This window comes from Podarcis raffonei, chromosome 4 (assembly GCF_027172205.1).
Source record: "Podarcis raffonei isolate rPodRaf1 chromosome 4, rPodRaf1.pri, whole genome shotgun sequence".
NCBI lineage: Eukaryota > Metazoa > Chordata > Lepidosauria > Squamata > Lacertidae > Podarcis > Podarcis raffonei.
The window spans coordinates 55,495,027-55,513,562 of record NC_070605.1 but is presented as its reverse complement, the minus strand read 5'-3'; the positions used below and the strand labels follow the sequence as shown (position 1 = coordinate 55,513,562).

General features: G+C 46.4%; 1 protein-coding gene across 2 annotated transcripts in view; it reads left to right on the top strand.

Annotated features, from left to right (window-relative positions):
- Window positions 1-18,536, top strand: part of KCNJ6 (potassium inwardly rectifying channel subfamily J member 6) — a 118,286-nt gene that overhangs the window by 40,119 nt on the left and 59,631 nt on the right. The gene's annotated exons all lie outside the window — the stretch shown is intronic.

Genomic DNA, 18,536 nt, shown 5'->3' with positions numbered 1-18,536 from the left:
CAATTGGGACACCACAATTAGATATAATCCACTGTAATGAAGCTGCAATACCAGAGCAAAACAGTCACAATACATGTTCTGGGACTTCTTCTTTTTTCTGGGACCTGGTTCAAATTCACTATAAATGACTTTGGTTTATATTATTTTTTATTACTTTAACGCATGTGTCATTCTAACAATGGGGGAGAAATTCCATTCAAGTCTCATTTGAAGGCAAACCTATCAAATTCACACTTGCTGAAGCAATATGTGAACTGAAACACATCTAACTTTCAAAATTCACACTTACCTGAATTTTGTTGTTCATTTCTCCAACCAAACAGTATTTACAAAAATGCATAATTAGGGGGAGGGGTGCATAAAAGTGATTATATTGATGTAAATAACACAAAAATGCATTATATTAGGGGAGGGTGCTTGCAAAAATGTGTACTTTAGTTAAAACGGCATATTAAAATGTGTTTGAGAAATTCACACTAAAGGATGCTGATTATTTTCATGAGGATTTTTCGCAAATTGATGCAAAATGTAGAGAACTGAGAAACAAAGAGAGCTGAAATTGACAGATTCTTCCAACCCTTTTCACCACACTGCAGTGAAACACAGAGCTGTTAGCGTCACAGGAAAAAAAAAAGATGTTTCACAGTTGCTGGATGCCTTAGTGAGAACTTCTTTTTTGTCTTCATTCCATCCTAAAAATTTCAGGATGACTGATAGAACTCACAGAGCTGTGCGTCTCTATTGTATGAAACAAGAAGAGCAAAATCTCAAATGAGGAGTGTTTTGAATTAAGTTAAAGCCAATTTGCAATGTGTGAGAGAACTATGGAATGACTGAAGCTAGACAAGCATTCATATCATTCATATCAGCAAGGTGCTGCTTCAAAGATAGCAACACAGGCAAAAAGAGGGAAACAGATCCCAAAGACAGGACTTAACAAAGGTTTTTTGTTTTTCTTTGCAAGGCAAGAGCAGTCCTAAAACCACTTAAGCCATTGAAGCTGCACAGAAGTTAATGCAGCTCCACTGATGCACACAATCTCAGAATCACTCTCTAAATTGTGGCATTTAGAAGGTAATTCAGTTGAAACATTAGCTTTTGCCTGAACACGTTGAGCTCTTGCTTTCAGCATGTTATGTTCAAGCTGTTAACTTCTCTTTGGAACTGAGCTAGAACACAGAGTGATTTTTAACAATCATTTTTACTCCTTGCAAAAAGCACCCTCCCCCTCTTGAAGATCCCCCCCCGAAAGGCTGTAGAGAGTGGGGAGGAAAGTAGTCACAGCATGGCAGCCCTTCCCCACAATCACCATTCAGAGTGAAGCAAAGCTGTTCCTTTATTCTGAATTGACTTTGCAATGTCACCATGCAACCAAATCTGACAAGCTAAGTCTATGTGGTGCCACAGCAAACTTTCATGCAATATTCTGAATGTATTACAATTTTGCCAAATTTATTACTTTTACAGGGACATCGAAAATATTGGATTTTGGTCACAGAAGATAAATGAAGCAAGACAAATTATATGGTACCTTGGTGAAAGTTTCAGGGAGGAATGATTTTGAAAGAAGCCTTTTTGATATGCAGAACAGCTGCTCACTGTGGATTAGTGCAGAAGTATAATCATTATGCAAGCTCTGACTCGGAGATAATATGAGCTGAAAGATACTCGTGAATCGATAGCAGCAAAAATTTTCCTCATAAGAACTGGTGACTAAAGAGCAGTTTTCCCACTGCACTTTAAATACATATAGAAAACATGTCTGCATGATTTAATACTTCTGGCAAGAACAAACAAGCATCACTGCAATTTATTACAGATTTTATCAAAATGATAAACCATATTCACTTTAATAACCTGAATTGGAATAACACTTTTCCCCATCACAAGATTCTACCTTGCTATGTTGCTTCTGTCATGCCAGTTCAAGTTAGGAGTATATTCGGCTGGTTGGCATGTTTCAGTGCTAAGAGTGACATTGAAAGCATATCAAGATGATTAAAACGGCAGCTGATGAGTTGGCTGCAGAGCTAGTCGTGCTTAGATTCATTTATTGCCATGGTCTAAGCATGATTAAGTCTAGATCCAACCCAATGTGTATATTTGAATTCTATCCGAATAACATTTTCATGTCATGTGACCAGAGGAGAACTTCTCACTGAAAGGGACGGAGTATGAAGTCATTCACATTTTCTAACATAACTCATGCCTAGATAATGCCCCTGACTAATGGAGAAAAATCAAGGGTTGGATCCAGTGCTGCTCAAATGGTGTTCCACTCCCATGATGCAATTTCCCCTTCCTCTCCTCTGCCCACATTCCCCCCAAAATCTTCTCCAGTCCCCTAACTCTCTGAAATACATCTTGAGGGGACGCAGGGGAGAACAGAGGAGAAGGAAATTCTGTTGTAAAAGTGGGAATCTGTTGTGTCAGCAAGATGACAGTGTTGGATACAACCCCAACTTTATACATAGAATCAAAGAGTTGATGGAAAGCAAATTAAAATCAGGAGTCTTATCTTGAATTTTATCACAAGCAGATACCAATATGGACAACATTGTGTCTCCAGGTGTTATTGGTACAACTGCCATAATTCCTGACCATTGGCCATGCTAGCTGGGCCAACACAAAACTTAGATGTGATTCACCCAGCCTAATTATCTGTGTCTGGCTGTTGTTGTTGTTGTTGTTGTTGTTTGCTTGGATATATAGATAGACAGATATTGATATATTTAAGACATTTTAAAAATCTCTTTAACTTTTCATAATCCAAACTGGTGACAGCAGATCATTGAAATCTTTTATATATATATATATATATATAAATATTTATTGGAATTTTCAAAAAATAAAGAAAAAACAAAAAAAACACTTAAAAACACATAAAATTTACATTTCTTACTGTCAATGACCAATTTCCTTGACTTCCCCACACCTCCCCTTCTTGTATTCCAGTTCCAATTTTTAGCTCAGCAAGTTCTTGTCCCCAAACTTTACCTTATTTTCTCTAATTCATTTTAGTTAACCAATTTTAACTTATAAACCTCAATCTTTATACATCAATACTTATTCTTAAAAATCTTTTTCTAAGGTCGGCCCCAATTCCCTTCCCCGAATTCCCCATTTTTATGTTATTGGCAAAACAAAATTAAATGAAACAGAATATAATTGTACACCCTTTGGATTCCCAAAGCCCCACCACCCCCTTTCCCGGTTTCGAACCCCAACAAAAGTCCATCAGTCCATCTGCAGTCAGCCTGGCGACCTCACGTCCGAGGCTCTTAATTCTCTCTCAATTCCTCTCTGCCGGTTTTTTTGATAGTCCTTTATATTGAACTCCAAATCTCGAAGAAGCTCTGTCCCAGTAAGGTCCACGTTTCTTCCAGCCAGGCCTCCATATTTAAAAGTGGAGCCAAAATCTTGTTTCTTACTTCTCTTAAGTCCAAATGTCCCAAAGGCTCCAGTTTCCACTTTAGCCAGGTTTGTATTCCATAGGTCTTCAGATCTCCACATAGGGAGATCTCTCCATTCTCCATTCTTCAATTCAAACCAGATTTTCATCATCCTGATCTTATTTTCCTTTATATCCATCTTAACCGGCCTCTGGCTCTCCTCAATCATCTGTGGCATTATAGCTTCTCCTTCTTTTTCCTTCAAATCATCATGTTCCTCTTTCATCACATTCTCAGATTTCTCAAATTTCTTTTCTTGTTCAGTTGCAAAAAATTTTAATTCAACTGCAAAAATTTCCTGTTCAGCTGCAAAGACTTGAGTCAAGTCCCTCCCAGGCTCAGTAACTTTATTTACTGTTCCATTCAGTATTGTAACATTTGTAGCCAAAACATCACTCTGTTTCTGCAACTTTCCCAAGAGAAAAAAAGTCCTCTCCAGTTCAGCCAGTGTTTTTCCACTTACAGCCATTTTTGTAATGTCCTAAACCCCCTCTAGAGGGATTCTGGTTTCTTAGTATCTTCCAGTTCCAACCCAAAAGTCAAGTTAGCCTTTTCTTCTTTATTTTTAACAATTTGTTACCAAATTGTAACGAATATAACCAGCAAAGACAACAGAAACAAAATTCTCCTTTTTCCCCAACTTTGACAGCTAGTTTGACAGCTGTCAAAGTCTTTATGTCTCTTCCGCAGGCTCTCTCACCGATCGCTCCCGGGTCTTGGGGGAGGGGTGAATTCCGCTCTCAATGTTAGCTCTTATCCTCCAGCACAATCACTTATATTGCCAAAACGTGGAGTTAATGGCTTTTATCCACAGAAAAGAAAGGTATTCTCTCAACCTTAGTTGTAAAATCCTTGCTTTAAGATGTTTACAAGGCAGGTAGGCAGACTTCCTCTTTACACCTTACCCGGTCGTGCCTAATTCCCAAAAAAAATTCCCTTTTAAGTCCAATTTCCGTATTACTCACGGGTTGTTACTTTTAGTCCAAATGTTCAGAGAAAGAAGTCAGAGCTCTCCGTCCATGGCTTGCGGCTTCACTCAGTAGGGGAAGCAGTCGACTCACAGCACCGCACCGCTCTCCGTCCCCCGTTCCGGAGCCTTTAAAAAGGCTCCTTTGCGGGTCGGGGGGGCGCAAATGGTGCCCGCCGAGGCACCAGGTCCACAGGCTTCAGTGCCTGTGGTTTCTGAGGGTCCCCGCGTCGCCGTCGCGGCAGGACCTGACCCCTACTAAGCCGATTCCCTCCGGAGCTCGGAGGGAATCCGCCATTAGGCGATGGCGCTAACCCGGAAGTCCAGATCATTGAAATCTTGACAGATTGATTTAAATTTACTGTTTTCTGGTTATGAAATAATAACAGCAGCAACAACAACAATTTAAATCTCACCCTTCCTCCCAAAAAGCCCAAATAAGTGTGATAATTTAAATTATTGGTTTGATAATTCAAGCAGAAGAATGACTTTGCTAGCAAGTGATATATGCAGAATTTATGCAACCCAAGTTTCAAATTCAAAGGAAGCAGCTATTAAAATAGCTGATGTGATGGAAGCACAAGTCTCAATTAAGCACAGTTTAATTCTCCCCCCTCCCTGCCCCCTTGAATTACTGTATTATTTATTGGAATTTTTTGGAAGGTCAGAATGTCATTCTAATGGGGCAAAGTTTTGCAATGTGGTCAAATCTTTATATATATATATATATAAAATCACATTTTGGTGGTGTCAGCGCTGCCCAAGGTCCCAGCTCACACAAGACCAACGCTGCTTCTTGCTCAAGTTCAAAAGTCTTTATTGAAGTTCAGTCTCATTTCCAGACGTGCAGCGCGCAACGCTACATCTATCCGTCAGATCATAGAAGTCCCATCTGAATCTCCGCCCCCCTGACACCAGCTTAAGATTCTAGCTTTACTCCACCTCTTCCTCTGTTCCTTCTTTCTCTGGGTCCTTCTGCTAGTCGGAGTCTCTGCCCTCCGAGATTCTTCTGACGCTGATTCTCCCGACTCCTCCTCCCCCCTCTTTCGGGCTTTAGGACCTGGCTCCCAATCCGGGTTTTCTGCTGTCCCGCGCTCCTCCACATTTGAACTTGGCGCGCGCGCGCAGCCTCCCACTTTCCTTCTGACCGTTACACTTGTGTCACTGCTCCCCCTTTCGAGGAGGCTAGCTGGACCTGCCCTTCCCTCCGTCTCCCCACTCCCCGATGGAGGAGACGCTGGTCCTGACTCCCATGCCTCTTCTCCCCCACTGTGCTCTGGTGGGGGAACTGGCCCTACTTCTCCGCTACTCCTTTGGGACTCCCCTCTGGTTCCCTGTTTATGGATCGTCCCCTCTGGGATTCGCCTCGCCCTTACCATAGGCGCCCCCTCCTGGGAATCTTCTGATTCGCTGGAGAAGCTCATGGAATCTCTCGGTCCACTGTCATATTCCCCTACGCTCCCCTCTGATTCCTCTCCTCCGCTCTCTATTTGCTCTCTCCCCTGCTCTTCTGCTCCTGAGCCTCTGACATCCATCCCCCCCTCGAAGCCCCCCCTTCCCCCCTCCCCCTCTTCGGGTGTGGGTTCCAGGTGCTCCAGCGCTGGGGGTGTGAGTGCTGGCTTCCGTTCTCTCTCCCTGGTGTGCAACCGTCCAGCGGGATCAGGCCCCCCCACGATGGGTTCGTCGACGTCGACTTCCTCTGCTTCCATTTCTCTGCTGTCGTGCTCAAAACCAAGATCCTCCCCCCACACGTCCATGTCCTCCTCTCCCCCCGGTCCCTCGGGTGAGGCTGTGTGCAAGGGCCCCCTCAGCAGTTCCCTGCTCCACCCCACTTCTGGTTGAGTGTCCCACCAATAGGAGCGGTCCGTGGCAAACCCCGAGAGCGACCCCTCCGGGGAGCTCATCCCCGGCGTCGGCTCCTCATCTGAGGAGAAACCTTGGAACGTGCTGGCTGACAGTGTGGGTGTGAAAAGCCAGTCGTCAAAATACTCCGCCGGCATGGGTCTGTGTGGGAAGATCGAATGGAACTCGTCTTTGAGATAGTGCTCCTCCACGGCGTAGCACGGCACCCACTCGTTGGCGCTGGCCGGAGTACCCTCCCTGGCGAGGAGATATTCAACTCCCTCTTCCCCCCATCTGGAGTCCAAAATCTCTGTGACCTCGTTGAGTGGCGTCGCCCTCTGTGGTCCCTCCCCTGCTGGCGATGGGCTACGTGGAGCTGGTGCGGTCCCTGGCGCCTGAAACCTGTGGGGCGCCTTGTAAGGCGTGAGCACTGACCTGTGAAAGACTGGGTGCATTCTGGAGCCCTCCGGGAGTGTCAACCGGTAGGCCACTGGATTGATTTGTGCCGCGACCTGGTAAGGTCCCAGCTGCTTGTGTCCTAGCTTCCTCTTAGCTAGCGTTCTGGCCGGCACTGCCTGAGCTGCTAACCAGACCCAGTCCCCTACCTGTATGTCTTCCCCAACCCTCCTGTGCCTGTCTGCCTGCATCTTGTAGGCGTGTTTCGCGAGTTCCAAGTGCCTTCGGAGTTGCTCATGGACCTCCTGTAACTCTGCGGCTAAGTGCTCTGCCCCCCGTGGCTCCCCCTCTGCCTCGGTCTCCAACCCCGGGAAGGTTCTGGGGTGGCGCCCATTGTTGGCGAAGAACGGTGTCACCCCTGTAGACCCGTGCTTCGTGTTGTTGTAGGCAAACTCGGCTAGCGGTAGGTAGTCCACCCAGGTCGAGGGCTGTTGATTGGCGTAGCATCGCAGGTACTGCTGCATGATGGCGTTGACCCTCTCCGCTTGTCCGTTGGTCTGCGGGTGTCGTGCCGACGCTAAGTTGATCTTGACGTTCAGGATGCCCAGCAGCTTCTGCCAAAAGTTCGAGATGAATTGGCGGCCCCGGTCGGACAGGATGGACCGCGGCAGGCCGTGAGCTTTGAACACGTGGTCTATGAACAGCTTGGCGGTCTGTTCCGCTGTGGCCACCTTCGCGCACGGAATGAAATGCGCCATTTTGGTGAAGAGGTCTACGACCACGAGTACTGCTGTTTTGCCGCGCGAACTGGGCAGATCTGTAACAAAGTCCAGGGCCACTTTCTCCCATGGTTCGAGCGGCGTCTGCAGCAGTTCCAGCAGACCCGCCGGCTTCCTGTGTACTGGCTTGGCCCTTTGGCAGGTGTCACACCTGGAAACGTAATCCGCAACTTCTCCCCGCACCTTGGGCCACCAAAAGTCCCTGGTGACTAATTCCGCCGTCTTGTCCTTGCCGAAGTGCCCAGCGCTGGGCGCGTCGTGCAGCTGCTGCAAGACTCTCGCGCGAAGGTCTTCTCCCGGTACGTAGAGAGCCCCTTTGCGGAGGAGTAGTCCGTCGCGTATCTGGAACTCGTCGTCCCTCGCTGTGCCGTTTCGCACCTCCTCCATCTTGGTTTGCGCAAACGAATCCGCCTGTAGCGCACGACGGACTGCGTCCAGGTCCACTGCGGCTGAAGCGCACGCCCACACCTCTGGTGCGAAAATGTGTTTGGCCGCTGCCGGTGCCGCTTCCTCGAGATACTGCGGCTTCCTGGATAGCGCATCCGCCATGACGTTGTTGTCTCCCGGGATGTATTCTATCCGGAAATCGAAATCTGCAAAGAACTCCGCCCAGCGGATGTGTCTCTGGTTCAGGAATTTCGCCGTGCGCCAGTACTCCAGGTTCTTGTGGTCCGTGCGAACCTGCACCGTGTGTCTGGCTCCGACGAGGAAGTGCCGCCACGCCTTGAAAGCTGCATGAATGGCCAGCAACTCCCTGTCCCAGATGGTGTAGTTCTGCTCCGACGTGCTGAGCTTCCTGGAGTAGAATGCGCACGGTCTCCAGTCCCCTTGCGGATCTTGCTGCAACAGGACCGCCCCCACCGCTCTGTCCGAGGCGTCCGTTTCAACCCTCATCGGTTTGCTGGGGTTTACGTGTAGCAGCTGTTCTTCGGACGCGAAGAGACGCTTGAGCCTCCGAAAGGACTGCTCCGCCTGGTCCGTCCAGGTGAACTTCTTCTTCTTGGAGCTGAGGGTGTCCGTGATGGCCGCTGTCTCCTTCGCGAACCCCTTGATGAACTTGCGATAAAAGTTGGCGAAACCGACGAACTTCTGGACCTCCTTCCGGTTGCGCGGGCTCTTCCAGTCCAACACTGAGCGGACCTTGGCGCTGTCCATGGCAAGTCCCTTGTCGGACAGCTTGTAGCCCAGGAAATCCACCTCTGTCGTGTCGAACTGGCACTTCTCCAGTTTGGCGTAAAGTCTGTGCTCCCGTAGTCTCTGCAGGACCTCCTTGACGTCCTCCTCGTGCGCCTCCTGCGAGTCCGAAAAGATCAGGATATCATCTAAAAAGCAGACGCACTTCTTGTAGAGGAGTCCCGCTAGCACGTGGTGCATGAAAGCTTGGAAACAATGGGAGCCATTTTGGAGACCAAACGGCATGACTCTGTATTCATAGGTTCCTAAAGGCGTAAACATGGCTGTCTTCCACTCGTCGCCCTCCCGCATGCGTATAAGGTTGTAGGCCCCTCGTAAATCCAACTTGGTGAAGATCCGTCCCTTCCTCACCGTCGCGAGCAGGTCGTCAATTTTGGGCATGGGGAATGCTGTGGGCTTTGTCCTGGAATTGATGATTCTATAATCCACTATGAGCCTCCGTTCGGGCGTGTCTCTCTTCTTCACGAAAAACACGGGACTGCCCCCCACTGCTTTGGATTCCCGGATGAATCCCCGCTTCAAATTGCGATCTATGAACTCCCTGAGTTCTTGCATTTCGTCTTCAGACATGGAGTACAGTTTCCCAGTTGGCAGCGTCGCCCCTGGCAGGAGGTCAATCTTGCAGTCGTAGGGTCTGTGGGGAGGCAGCTTGTCTGCTTCCTTCTCGCAGAAGACTTCCAAAAGGTCCTTGTACTTGTTGGGCACCGCTTGCACCACGCCTAGGTGTAGCTGCGGTGCATCCTCTTGCCCCTCTCCTTCCTGGCAGGTCTGGATGCAGTGCGCTGCGCAGTAGGAAGAGCAGAAGGTCAATTGCCGCTGGTACCACGCTAATGCCGGGCTGTGCCTATCCAGCCAACTCATGCCCAACACTATGGGCGTGTCCGACAGGTGGGTGACGTTGAAACTGATGACTTCGCGGTGGTTTCCAATTTGCATCACCAGCGGCGGTGTTTGCTGTACCACCTCTCCTCCCAGTATCTTCCTGCCATCTACCGTGACAACATTTAGGGGCATCGTGGCTGGCAGGAGTGCTATGCGATGCTGCTTGACGAAGTCCAACCCTACAAAGTCTGCGTTGCTACCAGAGTCAATGGTAATAGGGACCTCCAGGGTGAGCCCATCGGGCAGCTGGAGCGATGCAGTGAGTTGCACCACTGGTTTGGGTGGGAGGGGGTCTGTGGGCTGCAAAATCTCTGGGGACTGTTTCACTGACTCGCCTGGTTGAGCCCCAGAGCCTCCATCTCCAACCAGGCGTCGCCTTTTCCCTGCTGCTCAACTGCCTGCTGAATTCCTCCTTTAACAGTTGCTGAGGCTGCAGTGTGCTTCTGGAGCCTCTGGGGACACTCTTTCGCCATGTGCTGTGCACTGTCGCAGATGTAACACTTCCTGCTCCCTCTAGGAGCCTTCGCCTTGACTGCTCCTGGTGTCTGGGCTCTGCTTGCTGTCTGAGCCCTTGCACCTCCGATTTCCATTGGCTCCTCTCCACTTATGAGAGGAGGCGTGGACTGAGCGCGCTCTGTCTCTCTGGGTAGGAAGGGAGTCGTTCTAACTGACGTGTTTGCTCTTCGCCCCTCCTCCCTGCTCCACGGGCGTTCTTCCAGGCGCACCCCAATTGCAAGCGCCCTTTGGACTACTTCTGTTGTATTTTGGGGTCTCTCCCCCCTCGCCAGTTCATCTTTAACGGCTCCATTCAGCCCCTCCCAGAACAGATCCCTGACGGCAGCTGAGTCCTTCTGCCAGCCCAGCACATTTACTAACCCAAAAAAGCGGGAATGATACTGGCGCACCGTCGCTCTCCCTTGTCGCAATCCATGCATTTCCCTTCTAGCGACATCCACATCCACCGTTGATTTAAAGCAAGCGTCCATGGCTCCAATAAAAGCGCTTGAATCTTTGAGGGCGGGGTCATTTTCGCGTAGCAAAGTTCGCAGCCACGACTTAGCTTCCCCATGCAGATGAGTGATTATGAAACCCACTTTCTCCTCCTCATCTCTAAAATCTTTCCGAAGCAAATTGAGCGCGAAGACTACTTCTGCTCTGAAGTTAGGGTACTGCTGCAGGTTCCCGTCAAAATGGGTCACAAGGCTTGCCCCCCTTTTCCCGAGGCTAACTCCCTCCGGCTTGGCTCCCAGCTGCCCCTCCTTTCCCCATTTGTCCCACCTGGCTTGCAGATCCTGGCAGAGCGCAGCTGTGTCTTCTTCTTTTTTCCTAGACGCAGCTAATTCTGCGTAGAGCGTTGACACCGCTTCCTGCAATTGCTTGACTTTTTCCTCAGTCGTCATCTTTGCCTATCTCCGTGAGCTCGCAGAGTTTATTGGATTGAGATGGGACTTACTGTCGGCGCTGCCCAAGGTCCCAGCTCACACAAGACCAACGCTGCTTCTTGCTCAAGTTCAAAAGTCTTTATTGAAGTTCAGTCTCATTTCCAGACGTGCAGCGCGCAACGCTACATCTATCCGTCAGATCATAGAAGTCCCATCTGAATCTCCGCCCCCCTGACACCAGCTTAAGATTCTAGCTTTACTCCACCTCTTCCTCTGTTCCTTCTTTCTCTGGGTCCTTCTGCTAGTCGGAGTCTCTGCCCTCCGAGATTCTTCTGACGCTGATTCTCCCGACTCCTCCTCCCCCCTCTTTCGGGCTTTAGGACCTGGCTCCCAATCCGGGTTTTCTGCTGTCCCGCGCTCCTCCACATTTGAACTTGGCGCGCGCGCGCAGCCTCCCACTTTCCTTCTGACCGTTACACTTGTGTCACTGCTCCCCCTTTCGAGGAGGCTAGCTGGACCTGCCCTTCCCTCCGTCTCCCCACTCCCCGATGGAGGAGACGCTGGTCCTGACTCCCATGCCTCTTCTCCCCCACTGTGCTCTGGTGGGGGAACTGGCCCTACTTCTCCGCTACTCCTTTGGGACTCCCCTCTGGTTCCCTGTTTATGGATCGTCCCCTCTGGGATTCGCCTCGCCCTTACCATAGGCGCCCCCTCCTGGGAATCTTCTGATTCGCTGGAGAAGCTCATGGAATCTCTCGGTCCACTGTCATATTCCCCTACGCTCCCCTCTGATTCCTCTCCTCCGCTCTCTATTTGCTCTCTCCCCTGCTCTTCTGCTCCTGAGCCTCTGACAGGTGGCTAAAAACCTTGTGTAAAGATTACAGTTTTAAATTAAGCCAGTATCCCGTGTTACTATAGAAACCCCCATTTATGACATGTTTGCAGGCAAAAAGTCAAACGATGCATTTTAATGAGGGAATCGGGAGAACATTCCTTCTATGGAGAAATTTATTTTTTAAAAAACAACACAGAATTTCTTAATGATCTGGGAAAGGCAACCTAATTAATAGTCCTGTAAAACTGACATTAAATCCTGAAATGACATGTGCCATGTTAATTTTAAACAGTAGTCTCCACCTTGCAGATTATGTCTTAGGTACTGCAGGAGGTTGATGGATTGAGAAACATGTTTCCATGGAGATATATGCTGCTTTGCTGGTATTCCCTACAGAAAGTAAAGGGTTTCTTTGCCCCCTTCTCAGTTAGACAAATTAGCTATATATAGCAAGAGATGTTAGAAAACTGAAAACAGCAGTCTGCTGGGGTGGGGGGGAGTGGAAAACTAGCATTTATGAGTCAAAAGAAGCACCACGTAACAGACTTGTTCAGGAGGATGGAGCAAGGAAAGAAGTATATATCATTTATTTATAAGCCATTTCTTCCTTCTTGAATGAAGAACAGCAGCAGAGGAAAGGCAGCTTTGCCTAAGAGAGCATTGCAGCTGCCAGCGGTTTATTCTGCATGAGCTGGTTTATAGCTGGAAGCAACGCTAACAGCTAAAAACTTCTCAAGTGGGTAAAGAAACAATGGAATGGCCTGGGGAGCAGAATTATCCATGTAAATCACAGCTTAAGTTCGAAATGCAAGCACGGCCTCCGCCCCGCCCCCCTCATCCTGGAATTTTTGTTTCCAGCATTCTATGAACAATGGGTTGCAATCCTAAACCAACTTACTGGGAAATCTCTTCATGAACACAGTGGGGCTTATTCCTGAGCATTTGTTGGTTTTACTTGTTTATTACATTTATACCCCCCCTTTTTTTTTGTCCAAGAAGCTCGAGGTGGCATACATATTTCTCTTCCTCTCCATCTTATCCTCACAACAACCCTGTGAGGTAGCTCAGGCTGAGAGGCAGTGCCTGGCAGTGCCAAGGTCACCCAGTGAGTTTCATGGCTAAGTGGGGATTTGAACTCGGATCTCTCCTAGTCTGACATTCTAACCACTACGCCACACTGGCTGCTAGTTGCAACTAAGTCCCATGACTAATTCATGGCTAAGATGCCGCAGTGATTTCAAAGGGACCTGACTTAGACTGAATTCAAGATAGCAGCACCCCAGCATCCTTTTTAGTGTGCACCAGCAGGGAATGCCTAGCACTGCCTGGGAATTAAAAGGAAACCCCTATAATTGTGTTTTTAAATGGATAATGCAATGTGTGAGCACCATTCCCAAGACTTTGTGTTGTGGGGGGAGATGGGCTTTAAATGTATGGTGTGTACACAGTCTTAGAAACATGAGAAAGAGGACTGGGGAAAATTTACAGAATATCTGAAAAATATATGTGATACACAGACAACGCTTGTTGGTTTTGAAGAGACTCTGTGAAATAGTAAGAAATACTGCAAAAAAGAGAGTAAGAGGAAAAGGAGTGGGGAAAGGCAATATCATGTTTAGAAATGCGTCAATAAATAGAAATTTTTCGAAAGATTGACAGAGAAACTGAGGGAAGTCAAAAATTGAAGCATGAGTGTAAAATAATTTGTTGACTGTATAAAACTTGTTTGGAAAATGAATAAAAATTATTTTTTAAAAAATAGAAACATGAGAAAGAAATGGCCTTATACCAAATCAGACTGTCAATCTCTTGAGCTCAGTATTCTCTGGATTGGACTGGCAGCACCTCTCAGGTCAGTTGGTTAGAGCATGGTGCTGATAACGCCAAGGTTGCAGGTTCGATTCCTGTCTTCGTACAGACGCATATTCCTCCATTGCAGGCGGTTGGTTTAGATGACCCTTGTGGGCCCTTCCAACACTACAATTCTCTGTTTCTATGATTCTGCAGGGTCTCAGACAAAGGCCTTTCCTAGTCCTGTCTGGAGATGTCAGCAGTTGAACCACAGACCTTATGCACAAAAAGCATGTGCTGTACAACTGACCGAAAAGAGTGAGGGAGAAACTGTGAGGCTGCCTCCTTAGTGAGTATTTCAGGTCAGCAATAGTCACTGTAGGAGAAGCAATGGAGATTAGTAGGAGGGATAAAGGTACCATGAGTCTCCCTTGCTCACTCTCAACCAAAGGAAAAAATGCAAATAACAATGACACAGATTTTTTGTCTAGACTTTTCTTATGTCCAGGTGCAACAGGTAACATACATTCAAAATGTCCTGTTGATTTATATAGTCTCTTGTTGTTTCAAACATTAAAAAATATTCCTACATTTCCTTGTAGAAAGTAATGTTCTGCTCAGAGGGAAGATCACAAAATGAGGTTACCACACACACACACACACACACACACACACACTTTTCAGTAAGACACTTTTGAAGAAACCCTTAAATTTGGCTGTTTCCAAAGAGATAGAGCCGAAATCCAAATGTACACAATAAGAGGAAAAGCACTGCATCTGCATAAAAATAGCAGCAGTTTGCATAATGTGACATGTTGGCATCATCTTGGCACAGAATTTAAGCTTTCTCGAGGCAGAGAACTACCAGCCCTTGTGTCGGGTTGTGGAAGTGGGAATTATGAGGTCTGCCAGTTGAACAAATACTTGATCAGGGAAATCATCATCAATTATTTGATCAGGAGCTGTTCCAGAGGAGTAAATTGGCTGAAAGCAAAGGTTTTACAGCAATAGCAGTAGATTGGGGGGGGGGGAGAGAGAGAGAGAGAGAGAGAGAGAGAGAGAGAGAGAGAGAACTGAGGGATTTAAGGTCGGGCTTTTTTCTGATAAGAAAATGTTTGAGTATTTAACTGTGCCATGAACCCATCTGGGACCCAGCACTTTAAAAACAGGAACGCCAAATTGCAAGACACCACTGAGAAAAATCACAGCATTTCCATTCCCAGAATCAACTGTTAGGCAACGTGCTATATTAGGCTCTGTCCATTTGGTAAAGGAGACATATCAGTATGTCCCCACAGTGTCACTTCCCAGGAAAGAGTCAAAAGAAAATAAAAATATCACCAGCACGAATCTGGATGTGATGTGTGATGCCCCCCCCCCTCAAACCAATGAGCATCCTCCCCGAATGATCAGCAGGTGGTAGGAAAGATTGCTTTTCTTTAAAGCAAAGGAGTTCTAAAACCAGCTCAGATGTTTTGGTGCCTATGGATTCTTGCAATGCCACTTGGGAGCTGTAGTGCCGGGGCTGGTGAGCTGGCAGTGGCACCTTGCCTAAACATCTGTGCAACAGTCCTGTGTGTCATGAATCCTGGCAGCCCAGCTTGTGACTGCCTGGTGGAACCTGGAGGAAGAGATGCCCGCAACTCCAGCAGCATTGGCAGAAGCAGCCATCTCACCCACCAGGCATCAGATGGCAGCTTCCCACACTCACCCCAGATAAAATGTATGTGCGCCACTCATTCCCCCAGTTACGAACCAAGTAAGAGTGACAAAATTTGTTTGCAAATTTCACCAGCCTCTCCAGTTAATTCATGGCTCAAGAAGCACTCATACAGCAGGCATCCACAGTGTAGAAACGAAAGAAGGACTGCCATCCCGATGTCTTTTCCCCACTACACGCCCAGAGAAAGTTATTAGAAGGGTGACCTTTATTGAACTCTCATAATTAGGAATCAATTTTGAGTTCTTGCCTATTTGGGGTCATTAGAATTTGTAATCTGTCATGTAGATTGTTCTTTGGATGTGAAGTATTGACTGGCTAGATAAAAGAGAATAGACAGAAGTGTGGGCAGTTCCCGCTTCAAAATCATTGTTCGTGGGCAGTAGCCACTTTCCAATTGTTTCAAGGTTTAATTTATCTTCCTTATAAAATCCAGAAAGCTAATCTTTGGCAGAGGCGATAAAATGCGTGAACCATTTATTTTCTGTGTAAAAGTATCTGGAAACAAAGGGAGGGAGATGCATGTATTTGTGTTTGGTGTGTTCCTAAGATTTCTTGTGCTGGTTATAGGTTTTAGTGGGGAAATAACAGTGTGTTTAAGAGCTGAGCAAAATGGGCAGTTTTTTGGGCAGAGAAGAAAGAAACTAGCTGGGCACAATAAAGCTATTTGTAAATAGTCTGTTAAGAACCCATACATTTAAGAGTTCCTGTTGTATCCTTCCAGTAGGGATTGTATTATGCTTCCTATCCTAGGAAGTGCGTTTAGGATGGAGCACACCACAACATCACAAACCGTATTAGTTTAGTGTTGATTTTCAATAATCTTTTTGAGCTACCAACATACTTTGTGCTATGTATGCCATGCTGAGCTGCATGCATTGAGAAAATAAAAAAATTAGGCCTTAGTTACAGCCTGGGGGTCAACCAGCTAACTACAGTGTGCAGAGCAGTTTCTCCAAAACTTGTTGTCTAGAACCCCTCTAGGTATATGCTTGTTGACACTCTCAAAGGACACAAAAGAATGTTGCAAGCCTTAGTGATCAGGTTTTACATAATTCCTATCTGGATATATATCTACTAGTTCCTGCTTACATTGTGTTTTCAATTCTGAGCTTTTGGGCAAGAATTGCACAAAACCTCAATATATATTTTTTTAAAAAAAACTTTTAAGAATGAAAAGGCTGATATACGTACAGCAAATATGCCTCCAGCATACAGGAGTTAGTGGAAACTGACACACCATCATCATTTGGACCACCAAAAACAAAATGTCCAGGTTGTGCTCAGGCAAAGAGCAAACAGAAGGGTATGTGGCAATAGAGAACACTGATCTAGAACATCACCACTTATTTATTTATTTATTTATTTATTTATTTATACATACCACTTAAAAAATTTTAAAATCTCTGAGCAGTTTACATTAAAATAATAAGAAATAGAATAACATTTAATCAGTGCTTTTTTCTGGGGAGATGCAGGGGTATGCATACCAATATTTTGTGAATCTAAGTTTGGCCTCATTGAGGGGCAGTATTTCATTATGAGTAGGAGAATGAGAGTAACTCTAAACTTTTTTTGGGGGGGAGGACTGCATTTAAAAAACTTTCCTAAATATTTGATAAAAATGAAGAAGAAATGATTATCACAAATAAAACGGACAAAAAGGGAAGAGTTGGCATCCAGAATAGCTTGGGTAAGCATAGAAGTTTTAAAGAGGTGTAATTACTGTTTCCATCTCCTGAATTACCCGAGGGAGGACATTCCAGAGTCTGGGTGCTATAACTGAGAAGGCCCACCTCTGTGTTGTCACCAAGTGACAGTGAAGAACCACCCACCAAAACATTGTGTGACACTGTGCCCACACTTGCACTGCCTGCAGTTTGAAATTGGGTTTATTTTCCTTATTGGATTAGAACATGAACTTCTGGATTAAATGGGGGGTGCGTGGTTTGACTGGCATTTTGATGAGGTAGATAATATGTGGACACAACAGAAAGCATAAACACATGAGTAGCAGAGAATCCACAATAAAGCTCAGCGTGGACAAGCCCTAAATGTTTCAAATAAAGCCCTTACTGTGATGCATCCTTCCATTGCCTAGAAGTAGACACCAGTGCCAGAGCTGACAGATCTCACCTAGCCAAATCACTAAAGGAACACCCATTAACTTGCCAGTCCAGGGACTCCAGCCATTTGCCATGCTAAATGTGGTGCCTGCCCTGTTCTTCAAAAGAAAGGTTGGTTCATCATCCTGGCTCGTACTTACCGACGGCTTTTGCCTCTCATGCACCCACTGATTCCTGTGACCCCTGACTTGGCTTGTGTACCAATCTGATCTAAAAATAAAAGTCTTGTGGGAAACTGAAGTTGGGAATTCCAGTTCATCACTTGCTGGGGGTAGCCAGGGCAGGAGAGGAAAAACTGGATCTACCAGTATTTTTACATAATCTTCCATGTCATACTTAAAAGGAATGATTCTAGTTCTAATCACTTCTGGGCTTTTTTAAAAAATAAAAAAGACAAGAAAAAATAATTCAGGGGCAACATGTTTAATATGACATTTTGGGACTTCAATAGCACTGATATTCTAGAAAGACTAAAGTGATACAACTTTCATCTAGAGAAAAGCAATTCAAAGCCTATAATGCATATTTGATTTTCTTTTTAACTCTGTAGCATTTCTGACAATATTGAATATCCACCCAAACTATCTATGGGGCCTAGTAGGATCATTTCAGCTGTAACGTGGCTTGTTATTTGATGCTGCTGTGATGAGCATTTGATCTGTCCAATCTAGTAACTGCCGGTGGGGTGGGGTGGGGTGGGGTGGGGTGGAGCTGCAGAGCTGCTGTTCTAACACTGGTGTTTCTGCAGCTTCCCTGAATGGCACTGGAGTGGCACAGAGTGCTGGTAAGGTCAGGTCTGCATGGACACATCGGTGGAAATGCCAGATTGGCTCCACCCGTGTGCTCACGCAGCCCCAATTTCACCATTGCCCTAACCCCAGCCACACGTTCACTTGCAAAACTGCTTGCAGGTTGCGACCAAATGACCAAATCCTGTGTGCATTTGCTTAAAAGCTAATTTAGGAACCTTGCTTCCCAAAAATGTGCTTGGGATCAAGGGATTGCTGCCTTCAGATTGGTTTACGCTGTTGTCCCATGCTGAATCTAATTTTGAATTTTCCCTTTATTCTTCCTGTGATGCTCTTTGTTCTAGTGCTGCACCTTCTGTGACACACACAAAACAGTACAGGAATAATTAAGGGGAAAGAGTTATAAGAATTGGAGAGAGTA